The sequence below is a fragment of the Pleurodeles waltl genome, chromosome 5, assembly GCF_031143425.1.
Source record: "Pleurodeles waltl isolate 20211129_DDA chromosome 5, aPleWal1.hap1.20221129, whole genome shotgun sequence".
Classification (NCBI taxonomy): domain Eukaryota; kingdom Metazoa; phylum Chordata; class Amphibia; order Caudata; family Salamandridae; genus Pleurodeles; species Pleurodeles waltl.
Window position 1 is genome coordinate 1,051,785,320 of NC_090444.1, and position 13,140 is coordinate 1,051,798,459.

Below are 13,140 nucleotides of genomic sequence, written 5' to 3' on the forward strand. Positions count from 1 at the left end.
AGCGGACTCCATCCTCCCTCCTATACCGTGACATATAAGGTCCCTCATACCTCCTCAATGCACCAGACTCAATAGATTCTGCCTAGGCCTTGCCATATGACCTCAAAGTAGATGGAGCAATGGACTGACTAATCAATTGTAACCTCCTTAGATTCCCAGGTCCCAAAGGTCCACCGTCAAAGCCGTTTTAAGCAAATCTGCTCCCGGCACCAGTACACCGAATCTCTGCCACTGTGAACGAGATAGCCCATCAGTGATATAATTATTCACACCTGGAACATACTGACCCTTAAACAAAATATTGAATTTCAGACAATGAAGCAAAAATAAACGCAACAACTTCAAAACTTTTTCATCTCGAGCCTTCTGTGAATTATCTAAATTAACAACTGTTTGGCTATCCACATTAAAAACCACTCGCCTGTTTGCTGAAAGGATACCACACAACACTAAAGCAACCATCAAATGGAAAAAAACTCCAGAAACAAAATGCTATGGTGTGCCTTTCTCCAAGAATCCGGACACGACTCAGCAGTCCAATCACCATCTCAGAAAACCAAATCATGGGCTCCCGAATCATCAGAATTTTTGTTAACTTGCCATAACCATTCATCCTCAACCGTCAACATGTTAACACCATTATTACTTTGTTGGAAAGAAACCAACATTCTGAAGTCAGCATTGATGACCTCTTTAAGCCGAATTCTGGGATGAGGTAAAACAGCACCTTTGACTGAAAAACCAAGGCACCTACAAAGAGCTCTACCAACTCTCACCACACGGCACGCAAACTTCAAAGAACCCAATAAGGCTTGCACCTGCTGTAACTCCAGCTTATCCTTGGAAACAGCCTCCTCCAACAGAGAAATCAACTTTTGCACTTATCCACCGGCAACCGTACCTCAGATTTCTCTGAGTCCAATATAGCAGGGACTTCAGTCTTATCCGGAGCCAAAGGTACTTCCATCTCCTCCATACACTTCTGAAATTCAATTAACCCTTTTTTACATTCATTGGATCACTGCAAGCCCATCAGAAAAGAGTCACCTAGGTAGTTCGTGACATGCCCGAGCCCAGTCTTCTGTTGAAAAAACCACTGCAAAAAACAACTACAAGTTTCAAACAGGGAACAAGAAACAGAACAGCCCATTGGCAACATTATATCCACATATATGGAATCCTCAGATTAAAGACCCAACAATGAAAATCCTCAGCATGTACCGGCAATAGTCAAAAGACAGATTGAATGTCTAACTTTGCCATTTGTGCCTTCCTTCCACAAGCCCTTACCAACTTAATTGCCTCTTCCACTGATGTGCAATGCACTATGGAGTCTTCATGTGCAATTAAATCATTAACTGACTCCCCTGCAGCCCACGATAGATGATGAATCAATCTAAACTCACCTTGTTGTGTTTTAGGCACAACACCCAGTGGTGAAATTGTTAAGTTATGAATCGGCCAGGTATCACATGGACCCACCATTCTGCTAGCCTCCAATTCCTTCCTCAATTTTTTTCTCACCACTTCCGGATTCTCAACTGCAGATTTCAAATTTTTCCTCTGTCTTCTATGACCTTGATAACATAGCTTGAAACCCTCAAGAAAACTCTAGTACAGTAACTTGGCCTCCTCACACCTCGGATAAAACTGCAACCAATAAAACAAAATATCTAATTGATTAGGAGAAGGGCCCTTTTCCCACCATCTGCTGCATCCGACCCCTTCCCCTATCACCACCTCTACCTGCATTAGCCTTCCATCCCCATTGCGTCCCTCCGAAACATTGCACCAATGGATGTTTGCCCCTGCAACTGGAGCAATTGTGCATGAACTTGCTCTGGAGTCGTGTGCATGACCCTCTGTTGAAGGACCAACAAGATCCATTCTATGGGAACTGAGCTCTCGTGAAACTACCCACCCCATATTGGTTGGGATGCCCCTGACAGGGCTTGTAAGGAACCAGAAGACCACTAGCTGTGTGTAACGCTGAGGCATTCTTGGAAGTACACAACCATTGCATCCAAAGCTCATTATAAATATCTCACCATTCTTTATCTGGAAATAATGCCATCTGGGCTCTAAGTTCTTCATTATATCTAAAACATCGAAAACCACCATAGTCTATTTGAGCCCACCTAAAAACGTCCATGTATTTTAATTGAGAAATACATCGCTCCGGATGCCTCTCACAATAAACGCTAGCAATGATTAAGAATACTGACATCCAATTCTCAGGGGTAGTGGGAACTTTCGGCCTCCTAGCTAATTCCCATTCCTCCTCCTTTGACCCTTCCTTAGCCCACACTTCTCAATGTAATAATTTAAAAACATCAACAAAATCACCTTTACAAATGTTTTCCTTCATGGCTTGGGTGAGATGCGCCCCCAAAGGCAAGAACAACCCCATTTATGGCAACTTTTTACTTTTTACACTACCCTCACCTGAGTTTCCTTTTTCCTTACCTGGCTCTGCCTTAGAAGCCTCCTCACCACTTGCCTCTGACTTACCATCATTGACTTCGACTTTTTTGTTCACAGCCCCCCCAAATGGACTTTGTCTGCATCTTTAACTGCTTCATTATTTGCATCATCTTTCCCACTCAATCTACCCAAACTTCCTTATGCTAATGCAAAAGGGTATTACCCACTGTTACAGACACCAAACACACTACCTTCATGCTTAACTCTTCACACCCCATAGCCACAGCAGCCTGTGTCTCACCTTTTTTGAATGAAACCACTTGCAGGTACCTGATTATTCATCTTGACTTTCCGATTACGCTGCACCATCAAAGGGGGCAAATCCTGAAACACACCAAAACTCCTTCCTCTGTTAGAACAGCTCACCTAATTTCTTTGCTGCATCTCCTTCCCCGCAGTTTCATCCCCACCCTCAAAATTCTCCCCCTCCTTAGTCTCCTGGTCGACATCGTAATCCATCAATTCATCATGCAAAATGAGCCCAGAAGCCAACGAGACAGCACCTTGGCTGATAGCTGGGATCTTGAAGCCGTGATTGTACCCTAAATCAAATGATTCACCAGGCCACTCCCTTATAATCGGGTTGATCGCTCTGGATGCAACCCTCTCTTATGACCGGCATTTTAAAGGTGCCCAGACCTTTACCGGCGTCTCCGCTGTTGCCTTATTTTTCATGACGTCCTTTGGCATGGCTCGTCCTCCTGAGCTGCGAAGCCCAAAGGAGCTGTCACACCCCAAAAATGCTTCAGCCGCCCCAGGGTGTGCTTTCTTAAGCTCACCCCTAACAAAGCTATGCCCATCTTCCTGTAATTGCTGGACTCTATTGAAATTGACCTCACTTGTGTCAAAATTATAAACCACCTGTTGCTCCGAGACAAACACAAAGGGGCAGATTTAAGGAAAGTGGCTCTGCCGGTGCAGCGCCACGTTCCTTGCACCCCTTAACGCCCCTGTACCGCCACCATGTGTGAGCTATATATATAATAATACGGCGCACCATGGCACAGGGTAGGGGCATTAGCGTTATATTTTTTACGCTATTGATGTACTCTGCAGGAGTAGCGCCATCATTTTGGGACTAATCCTGCAGAGTACATAGGGGCCCATTATAAATAATGGTATTCCCCCTTTTAACGCCTCCTCTGAGTAGGCGTTGAAAGTGTAAAACAAATGGCGCAAGGCAATCTCTTAGATTGCCTTGCGCCATTTTTTCGGGCTCCCTAATGGGCGAACGCCCACCTTGTATAAATTATGCCTGACCCTTCCCCACCACACCGCTTCCTCTACTGCCAACTCTATGCCTCCCAGCCATTCCCGTGCAGTGCGGCAAACGAAGCGACCCACGCGGAGTCAAGAGTTCGCTCTTGGCTACAACACCAGCCCCAGAGACACCATCCTCAAAAAGCAACCTGTCAGGTGAGGAACGAGCGTGCCCACTCTCTAACAAGGGAACGCCCCCTTTGCACACATCATGCATATATTATGCATGATGTGGCGCAAAGTGTTAACAAGTTGGCGCAAACCTAGCTTGCGCCACCTTGTAAATATTTTGCTATGGTAGTGGCCTATGATCTTCACATTTGCGGCAAAATAAATTCTGCAAATGTAGCGCTAAGGGGCGCAAGGGCCTTGTAAATCTGTCCCAAAGTGTTTTAGATTGTGTGAAGTGTAGTTTTGAGTCTTGAAAAGGGGTTAGTGTGATATTTCTTAAGATTAACGTCAATTTGCAGACATATTTAATAGGACATGTGACAAAAACGGTGTGAAAAAAGCGCACCTTTTTTCGTCCTACACGCTGATAATCTTAAACATGTTTGATAGGTATGGTTGTATTTTTTTTTTTATTAAGTACATGCACGTTTTATAGAGGAGAGGCATGACATTACCTTGTATTCCTGAAATGTGTTTTGCGTAAGCTGATAAAATATATAGATATGAAAATATATATATATATATAAAGCTCAATGTCACACAGTGAGCACTCTTGATATCTATAATAAGTGCCATGTTGTTGCCCTTTCCAGCACAGGTACCAGGATGGCCGAGTGGTTAAGGCGTTGGACTTAAGATCCAATGGACATGTGTCCACGTGGGTTCAAGCCCCACTCCTGCTAGAGATATTTTGTAATTCCTTATGCACCAAATGGAAAGCATTAAGTCAGGTATCATTAACAAATAAGTCACCTATAATAAACGAAAAAGCATACTGTAATACAACCTGCAACAAAAGGTTACTAAGTTTCAAAGAGAAATGTACAATACAAGGCGTTTACTTTTTTGGGGGGAGAAAAATACACGTTAATCGATATGAAGATTTTATATGTAGCTCTTATTTTAATAATAATCAGGAGCAACTGAAAAGTGCGTGAAATTGAAATGAACAGTGTCACGGGAAAGAAAAAAGGGATAAAACAGGAGTGGGGCTCGAACCCATGCAGACACATGTCCATTGGATCTTAAGTCCAATGCCTTAAGCACTCGGCCACCCTGGTCTACATAGGGCAGGTGTGCCTGCAATCATGATATAGTTGTTTTTCAGGAGAAGAATCACCTATACTATCAGCCCTCCCAACAGGAAAAGCAGAATTCAAAACCCCCAAAATATCCCTCAGCTTTTTCATGGAAATAGGATGCCATTGATCCAACCTGGATCCACCCTCCATCGCCCAGCCAGCAACAATTCTCCTACACATTTCTCCTTCCATGGTATCATAATCCCAAAAGTACTTACCAAAAAATGTAATACCTGCCATCTTCCTTGTTATAGCCACCACCGCCAATCCTAGGTCAATATGTGTCATAATGAAGTGGACTCCATCCTCCCTCCTATACCGTGACATGTAAGGTCCCTCATACCTCCTCAATGCACCAGACTCAATAGATTCTGCCTAGGCCTTGCCATATGACCTCAAAGTAGATGGAGCAATGGACTGACTAATCAATTGTAACATCCTTAGATTCCCAGCTCCCAAAGGTCCACCGTCAAAGCCGTTTTAAGCAAATCTGCTCCCGGCACCAGTACACCGAATCTCTGCCACTGTGAACGAGATAGCCCATCAGTGATATCATTATTCACACCTGGAACATACTGACCCTTAAACAAAATATTGAATTTCAGACAATGAAGCAAAAATAAACGCAACAACTTCAAAACTTTTTCATCTCGAGCCTTCTGTGAATTGACTAAATTAACAACTGTTTGGCTATCCACATTAAAAACCACTCGCCTGTTTGCTAAAAGGTTACCACACAACACTAATGCAACCATCAAATGGAAAAAAACTCCAGAAACGAAATGCTATGGTGTGCCTCTCTCCAAGAATCCGGCCATGACTCAGCAGTCCAATCACCATCTCAGAAAACCAAACCATGGGCTCCCGAATCATCGGAAAAAATTTGAACTTGCCATAACCATTCATCCTCAACCGTCAACATGTTAACACCATTATTACTTTGCTGGAAAGAAACCAACATTCTGAAGTCAGCATTGATGACCTATTTAAGCCGAATTCTGGGATGAGGTAAAACAGCACCTTTGACTGAAAAACCAAGGCACCTACAAAGAGCTCTACCAACTTTCACCACACGGCACGCAAACTTCAAAGAACCCAATAAGGCTTGCACCTGCTGTAACTCCAGCTTATCCGTGGAAACAGCCTCCTCCAACAGAGAAATCAACTTTTGCACTTATGCACCGGCAACCGTACCTCAGATTACTCTGAGTTCAATATAGCAGGGCCTTCAGTCTTATCCGGAGCCAAAGGTACTTCCATCTCCTCCATACACTTCTGAAATTCAATTAACCCTTTTTTACATTCATTGGATCACTGCAAGCCCATCAGAAAAGAGTCACCTAGGTAGTTCGTGACATGCCCGAGCCCAGTCTTCTGTTGGAAAAACCACTGCAAAAAACAACTACAAGTTTCAAACAGGGAACAAGAAACAGAACAGCCCATTGGCAACATTATATCCACAAATATAGAATCCTCAGATTAAAGACCCAACAATGAAAAATCCTCAGGATGTACCGGCAATAGTCAAAAGACAGATTGAATGTCTAACTTTGCCATTTGTGCCTTCCTTCCACAAGCCCTTACCAACTTAATTGCCTCTTCCACTGATGTGCAATGCACTATGGAGTCTTCATGTGCAATTAAATCATTAACTGACTCCCCTGCAGCCCACGATAGATGATGAATCAATCTAAACTCACCTTGTTGTGTTTTAGGCACAACACCCAGTGGTGAAATTGTTAAGTTATGAATCGGCCAGGTATCACATGGACCCACCATTCTGCTAGCCTCCAATTCCTTCCTCAATTTTTTTCTCACCACTTCCGGATTCTCAACTGCAGATTTCAAATTTTTCCTCTGTCTTCTATGACCTTGATAACATAGCTTGAAACCCTCAAGAAAACTCTAGTACAGTAACTTGGCCTCCTCACACCTCGGATAAAACTGCAACCAATAAAACAAAATATCTAATTGATTAGGAGAAGGGCCCTTTTCCCACCATCTGCTGCATCCGACCCCTTCCCCTATCACCACCTCTACCTGCATTAGCCTTCCATCCCCATTGCATCCCTCCGAAACATTGCACCAATGGATGTTTGCCCCTGCAACTGGAGCAATTGTGCATGAACTTGCACTGGAGTCGTGTGCATGACCCTCTGTTGAAGGACCAACAAGATCCATTCTATGGGAACTGAGCTCTCGTGAAACTACCCACCCCATATTGGTTGGGATGCCCCTGACAGGGCTTGTAAGGAACCAGAAGACCACTAGCTGTGTGTAACGCTGAGGCATTCTTGGAAGTACACAACCATTGCATCCAAAGCTCATTATAAATATCTCACCATTCTTTATCTGGAAATAATGCCATCTGGGCTCTAAGTTCTTCATTATATCTAAAACATCGAAAACCACCATAGTCTATTTGAGCCCACCTAAAAACGTCCATGTATTTTAATTGAGAAATACATCGCTCCGGATGCCTCTCACAATAAACGCTAGCAATGATTAAGAATACTGACATCCAATTCTCAGGGGTAGTGGGAACTTTCGGCCTCCTAGCTAATTCCCATTCCTCCTCCTTTGACCCTTCCTTAGCCCACACTTCTCAATGTAATAATTTAAAAACATCAACAAAATCACCTTTACAAATGTTTTCCTTCATGGCTTGGGCGAGATGCGCCCCCAAAGGCAAGAACAACCCCATTTATGGCAACTTTTTACTTTTTACACTACCCTCACCTGAGTTTCCTTTTTCCTTACCTGGCTCTGCCTTAGAAGCCTCCTCACCACTTGCCTCTGACTTACCATCATTGACTTCGACTTTTTTGTTCACAGCCCCCCCAAATGGACTTTGTCTGCATCTTTAACTGCTTCATTATTTGCATCATCTTTCCCACTCAATCTACCCAAACTTCCTTATGCTAATGCAAAAGGGTATTACCCACTGTTACAGACACCAAACACACTACCTTCATGCTTAACTCTTCACACCCCATAGCCACAGCAGCCTGTGTCTCACCTTTTTTGAATGAAACCACTTGCAGGTACCTGATTATTCATCTTGACTTTCCGATTACGCTGCACCATCAAAGGGGGCAAATCCTGAAACACACCAAAACTCCTTCCTCTGTTAGAACAGCTCACCTAATTTCTTTGCTGCATCTCCTTCCCCGCAGTTTCATCCCCACCCTCAAAATTCTCCCCCTCCTTAGTCTCCTGGTCGACATCGTAATCCATCAATTCATCATGCAAAATGAGCCCAGAAGCCAACGAGACAGCACCTTGGCTGATAGCTGGGATCTTGAAGCCGTGATTGTACCCTAAATCAAATGATTCACCAGGCCACTCCCTTATAATCGGGTTGATCGCTCTGGATGCAACCCTCTCTTATGACCGGCATTTTAAAGGTGCCCAGACCTTTACCGGCGTCTCCGCTGTTGCCTTATTTTTCATGACGTCCTTTGGCATGGCTCGTCCTCCTGAGCTGCGAAGCCCAAAGGAGCTGTCACACCCCAAAAATGCTTCAGCCGCCCCAGGGTGTGCTTTCTTAAGCTCACCCCTAACAAAGCTATGCCCATCTTCCTGTAATTGCTGGACTCTATTGAAATTGACCTCACTTGTGTCAAAATTATAAACCACCTGTTGCTCCGAGACAAACACAAAGGGGCAGATTTAAGGAAAGTGGCTCTGCCGGTGCAGCGCCACGTTCCTTGCACCCCTTAACGCCCCTGTACCGCCACCATGTGTGAGCTATATATATAATAATACGGCGCACCATGGCACAGGGTAGGGGCATTAGCGTTATATTTTTTACGCTATTGATGTACTCTGCAGGAGTAGCGCCATCATTTTGGGACTAATCCTGCAGAGTACATAGGGGCCCATTATAAATAATGGTATTCCCCCTTTTAACGCCTCCTCTGAGTAGGCGTTGAAAGTGTAAAACAAATGGCGCAAGGAAATCTCTTAGATTGCCTTGCGCCATTTTTTCGGGCTCCCTAATGGGCGAACGCCCACCTTGTATAAATTATGCCTGACCCTTCCCCACCACACCGCTTCCTCTACTGCCAACTCTATGCCTCCCAGCCATTCCCGTGCAGTGCGGCAAACGAAGCGACCCACGCGGAGTCAAGAGTTCGCTCTTGGCTACAACACCAGCCCCAGAGACACCATCCTCAAAAAGCAACCTGTCAGGTGAGGAACGAGCGTGCCCACTCTCTAACAAGGGAACGCCCCCTTTGCACACATCATGCATATATTATGCATGATGTGGCGCAAAGTGTTAACAAGTTGGCGCAAACCTAGCTTGCGCCACCTTGTAAATATTTTGCTATGGTAGTGGCCTATGATCTTCACATTTGCGGCAAAATAAATTCTGCAAATGTAGCGCTAAGGGGCGCAAGGGCCTTGTAAATCTGTCCCAAAGTGTTTTAGATTGTGTGAAGTGTAGTTTTGAGTCTTGAAAAGGGGTTAGTGTGATATTTCTTAAGATTAACGTCAATTTGCAGACATATTTAATAGGACATGTGACAAAAACGGTGTGAAAAAAGCGCACCTTTTTTCGTCCTACACGCTGATAATCTTAAACATGTTTGATAGGTATGGTTGTATTTTTTTTTTTATTAAGTACATGCACGTTTTATAGAGGAGAGGCATGACATTACCTTGTATTCCTGAAATGTGTTTTGCGTAAGCTGATAAAATATATAGATATGAAAATATATATATATATATAAAGCTCAATGTCACACAGTGAGCACTCTTGATATCTATAATAAGTGCCATGTTGTTGCCCTTTCCAGCACAGGTACCAGGATGGCCGAGTGGTTATGGCGTTGGACTTAAGATCCAATGGACATGTGTCCACGTGGGTTCAAGCCCCACTCCTGGTAGAGATATTTTGTAATTCCTTATGCACCAAATGGAAAGCATTAAGTCAGGTATCATAAACAAATAAGTCACCTATAATAAACGAAAAAGCATACTGTAATACAACCTGCAACAAAAGGTTACTAAGTTTCAAAGAGAAATGTACAATACAAGGCGTTTACTTTTTTGGGGGGAGAAAAATACACGTTAATCGATATGAAGATTTTATATGTAGCTCTTATTTTAATAATAATCAGGAGCAACTGAAAAGTGCGTGAAATTGAAATGAACAGTGTCACGGGAGAGAAAAAAGGGATAAAACAGGAGTGGGGCTCGAACCCATGCAGACACATGTCCATTGGATCTTAAGTCCAATGCCTTAAGCACTCGGCCACCCTGGTCTACATAGGGCAGGTGTGCCTGCAATCATGATATAGTTGTTTTTCGGGAGAAGAATCACCTATACTATCAGCCCTCCCAACAGGAAAAGCAGAATTCAAAACCCCCAAAATATCCCTCAGCTTTTTCATGGAAATAGGATGCCATTGATCCAACCTGGATCCACCCTCCATCGCCCAGCCAGCAACAATTCTCCTACACATTTCTCCTTCCATGGTATCATAATCCCAAAAGTACTTACCAAAAAATGTAATACCTGCCATCTTCCTTGTTATAGCCACCACCGCCAATCCTAGGTCAATATGTGTCATAATGAAGTGGACTCCATCCTCCCTCCTATACCGTGACATGTAAGGTCCCTCATACCTCCTCAATGCACCAGACTCAATAGATTCTGCCTAGGCCTTGCCATATGACCTCAAAGTAGATGGAGCAATGGACTGACTAATCAATTGTAACATCCTTAGATTCCCAGCTCCCAAAGGTCCACCGTCAAAGCCGTTTTAAGCAAATCTGCTCCCGGCACCAGTACACCGAATCTCTGCCACTGTGAACGAGATAGCCCATCAGTGATATCATTATTCACACCTGGAACATACTGACCCTTAAACAAAATATTGAATTTCAGACAATGAAGCAAAAATAAACGCAACAACTTCAAAACTTTTTCATCTCGAGCCTTCTGTGAATTGACTAAATTAACAACTGTTTGGCTATCCACATTAAAAACCACTCGCCTGTTTGCTAAAAGGTTACCACACAACACTAATGCAACCATCAAATGGAAAAAAACTCCAGAAACGAAATGCTATGGTGTGCCTCTCTCCAAGAATCCGGCCATGACTCAGCAGTCCAATCACCATCTCAGAAAACCAAACCATGGGCTCCCGAATCATCGGAAAAAATTTGAACTTGCCATAACCATTCATCCTCAACCGTCAACATGTTAACACCATTATTACTTTGCTGGAAAGAAACCAACATTCTGAAGTCAGCATTGATGACCTATTTAAGCCGAATTCTGGGATGAGGTAAAACAGCACCTTTGACTGAAAAACCAAGGCACCTACAAAGAGCTCTACCAACTTTCACCACACGGCACGCAAACTTCAAAGAACCCAATAAGGCTTGCACCTGCTGTAACTCCAGCTTATCCGTGGAAACAGCCTCCTCCAACAGAGAAATCAACTTTTGCACTTATGCACCGGCAACCGTACCTCAGATTACTCTGAGTTCAATATAGCAGGGCCTTCAGTCTTATCCGGAGCCAAAGGTACTTCCATCTCCTCCATACACTTCTGAAATTCAATTAACCCTTTTTTACATTCATTGGATCACTGCAAGCCCATCAGAAAAGAGTCACCTAGGTAGTTCGTGACATGTCCGAGCCCAGTCTTCTGTTGGAAAAACCACTGCAAAAAACAACTACAAGTTTCAAACAGGGAACAAGAAACAGAACAGCCCATTGGCAACATTATATCCACAAATATAGAATCCTCAGATTAAAGACCCAACAATGAAAAATCCTCAGGATGTACCGGCAATAGTCAAAAGACAGATTGAATGTCTAACTTTGCCATTTGTGCCTTCCTTCCACAAGCCCTTACCAACTTAATTGCCTCTTCCACTGATGTGCAATGCACTATGGAGTCTTCATGTGCAATTAAATCATTAACTGACTCCCCTGCAGCCCACGATAGATGATGAATCAATCTAAACTCACCTTGTTGTGTTTTAGGCACAACACCCAGTGGTGAAATTGTTAAGTTATGAATCGGCCAGGTATCACATGGACCCACCATTCTGCCAGCCTCCAATTCCGTCCTCAATTTCTTTCTCACCACTTCCGGATTCTCAACTGCAGATTTCAAATTTTTTCTCTGTCTTCTATGACCTTGATAACATAGCTTGAAACCCTCAAGAAAACTCTAGTACAGTAACTTGGCCTCCTCACGCCTCGGATAAAACTGCAACCAATAAAACAAAATATCTAATTTATTAGGAGAAGGGCCCTTTTCCCACCATCTGCTGCATCCGACCCCTTCCCCTATCACCACCTCTACCTGCATTAGCCTTCCATCCCCATTGCATCCCTCCAAAACATTGCACCAATGGATGTTTGCCCCTGCAATTGGAGCAATTGTGCATGAACTTGCACTGGAGTCGTGTGCATGACCCTCTGTTGAAGGACCAACAAGATCCATTCTGTGGGAACTGAGCTCTCGTGAAACTACCCACCCTAGATTGGTTGGGATGCCCCTGACAGGGCTTGTAAGGAACCAGAAGACCACTAGCTGTGTGTAACGCTGAGGCATTCTTGGAAGTACACAACCATTGCATCCAAAGCTCATTATAAATATCTCACCATTCTTTATCTGGAAATAATACCATCTGGGCTCTAAGTTCTTCATTATATCTAAAACATCCAAAACCACCATAGTCTATTTGAGCCCACCTAAAAACGTCCATGTATTTTAATAGAGAAATACAACGCTCCGGATGCCTCTCACAATAAACGCTAGCAATGATTAAGAATACTGACATCCAATTCTCAAGGGTAGTGGGAACTTTCGGCCTCCTAGCTAATTCCCATTCCTCCTCCTTTGACCCTTCCTTAGCCCACACTTCTCTATGTAATAATTTAAAAACATCAACAAACTCACCTTTACAAATGTTTTCCTTCATGGCTTGGGTGAGATGCGCCCCCAAAGGCAAGAACAACCCCATATATGGCAACTTTTTACTTTTTACACTACACTCACCTGAGTTTCCTTTTTCCTTACCTGGCTCTGCCTTAGAAGCCTTCTCACCACTTGCCTCTGACTTACCATCATTGACTTCGACTTTTTTGTTCACAGCCCCCCCAAATGGACTT

General features: G+C 43.6%; 2 non-coding genes across 2 annotated transcripts; both read left to right on the forward strand.

The window, feature by feature from the left end:
* The first annotated feature begins 4,515 nt into the window (after positions 1–4,515).
* On the forward strand, positions 4,516–4,598 carry TRNAL-UAA (transfer RNA leucine (anticodon UAA)). Its single transcript has one exon. It is a non-coding gene; the product is annotated as a tRNA-Leu (tRNA).
* A 5,208-nt stretch (positions 4,599–9,806) lies between these two features.
* On the forward strand, positions 9,807–9,889 carry TRNAL-UAA (transfer RNA leucine (anticodon UAA)). The gene has a single exon. It is a non-coding gene; the product is annotated as a tRNA-Leu (tRNA).
* The last annotated feature ends 3,251 nt before the right edge of the window (positions 9,890–13,140 follow it).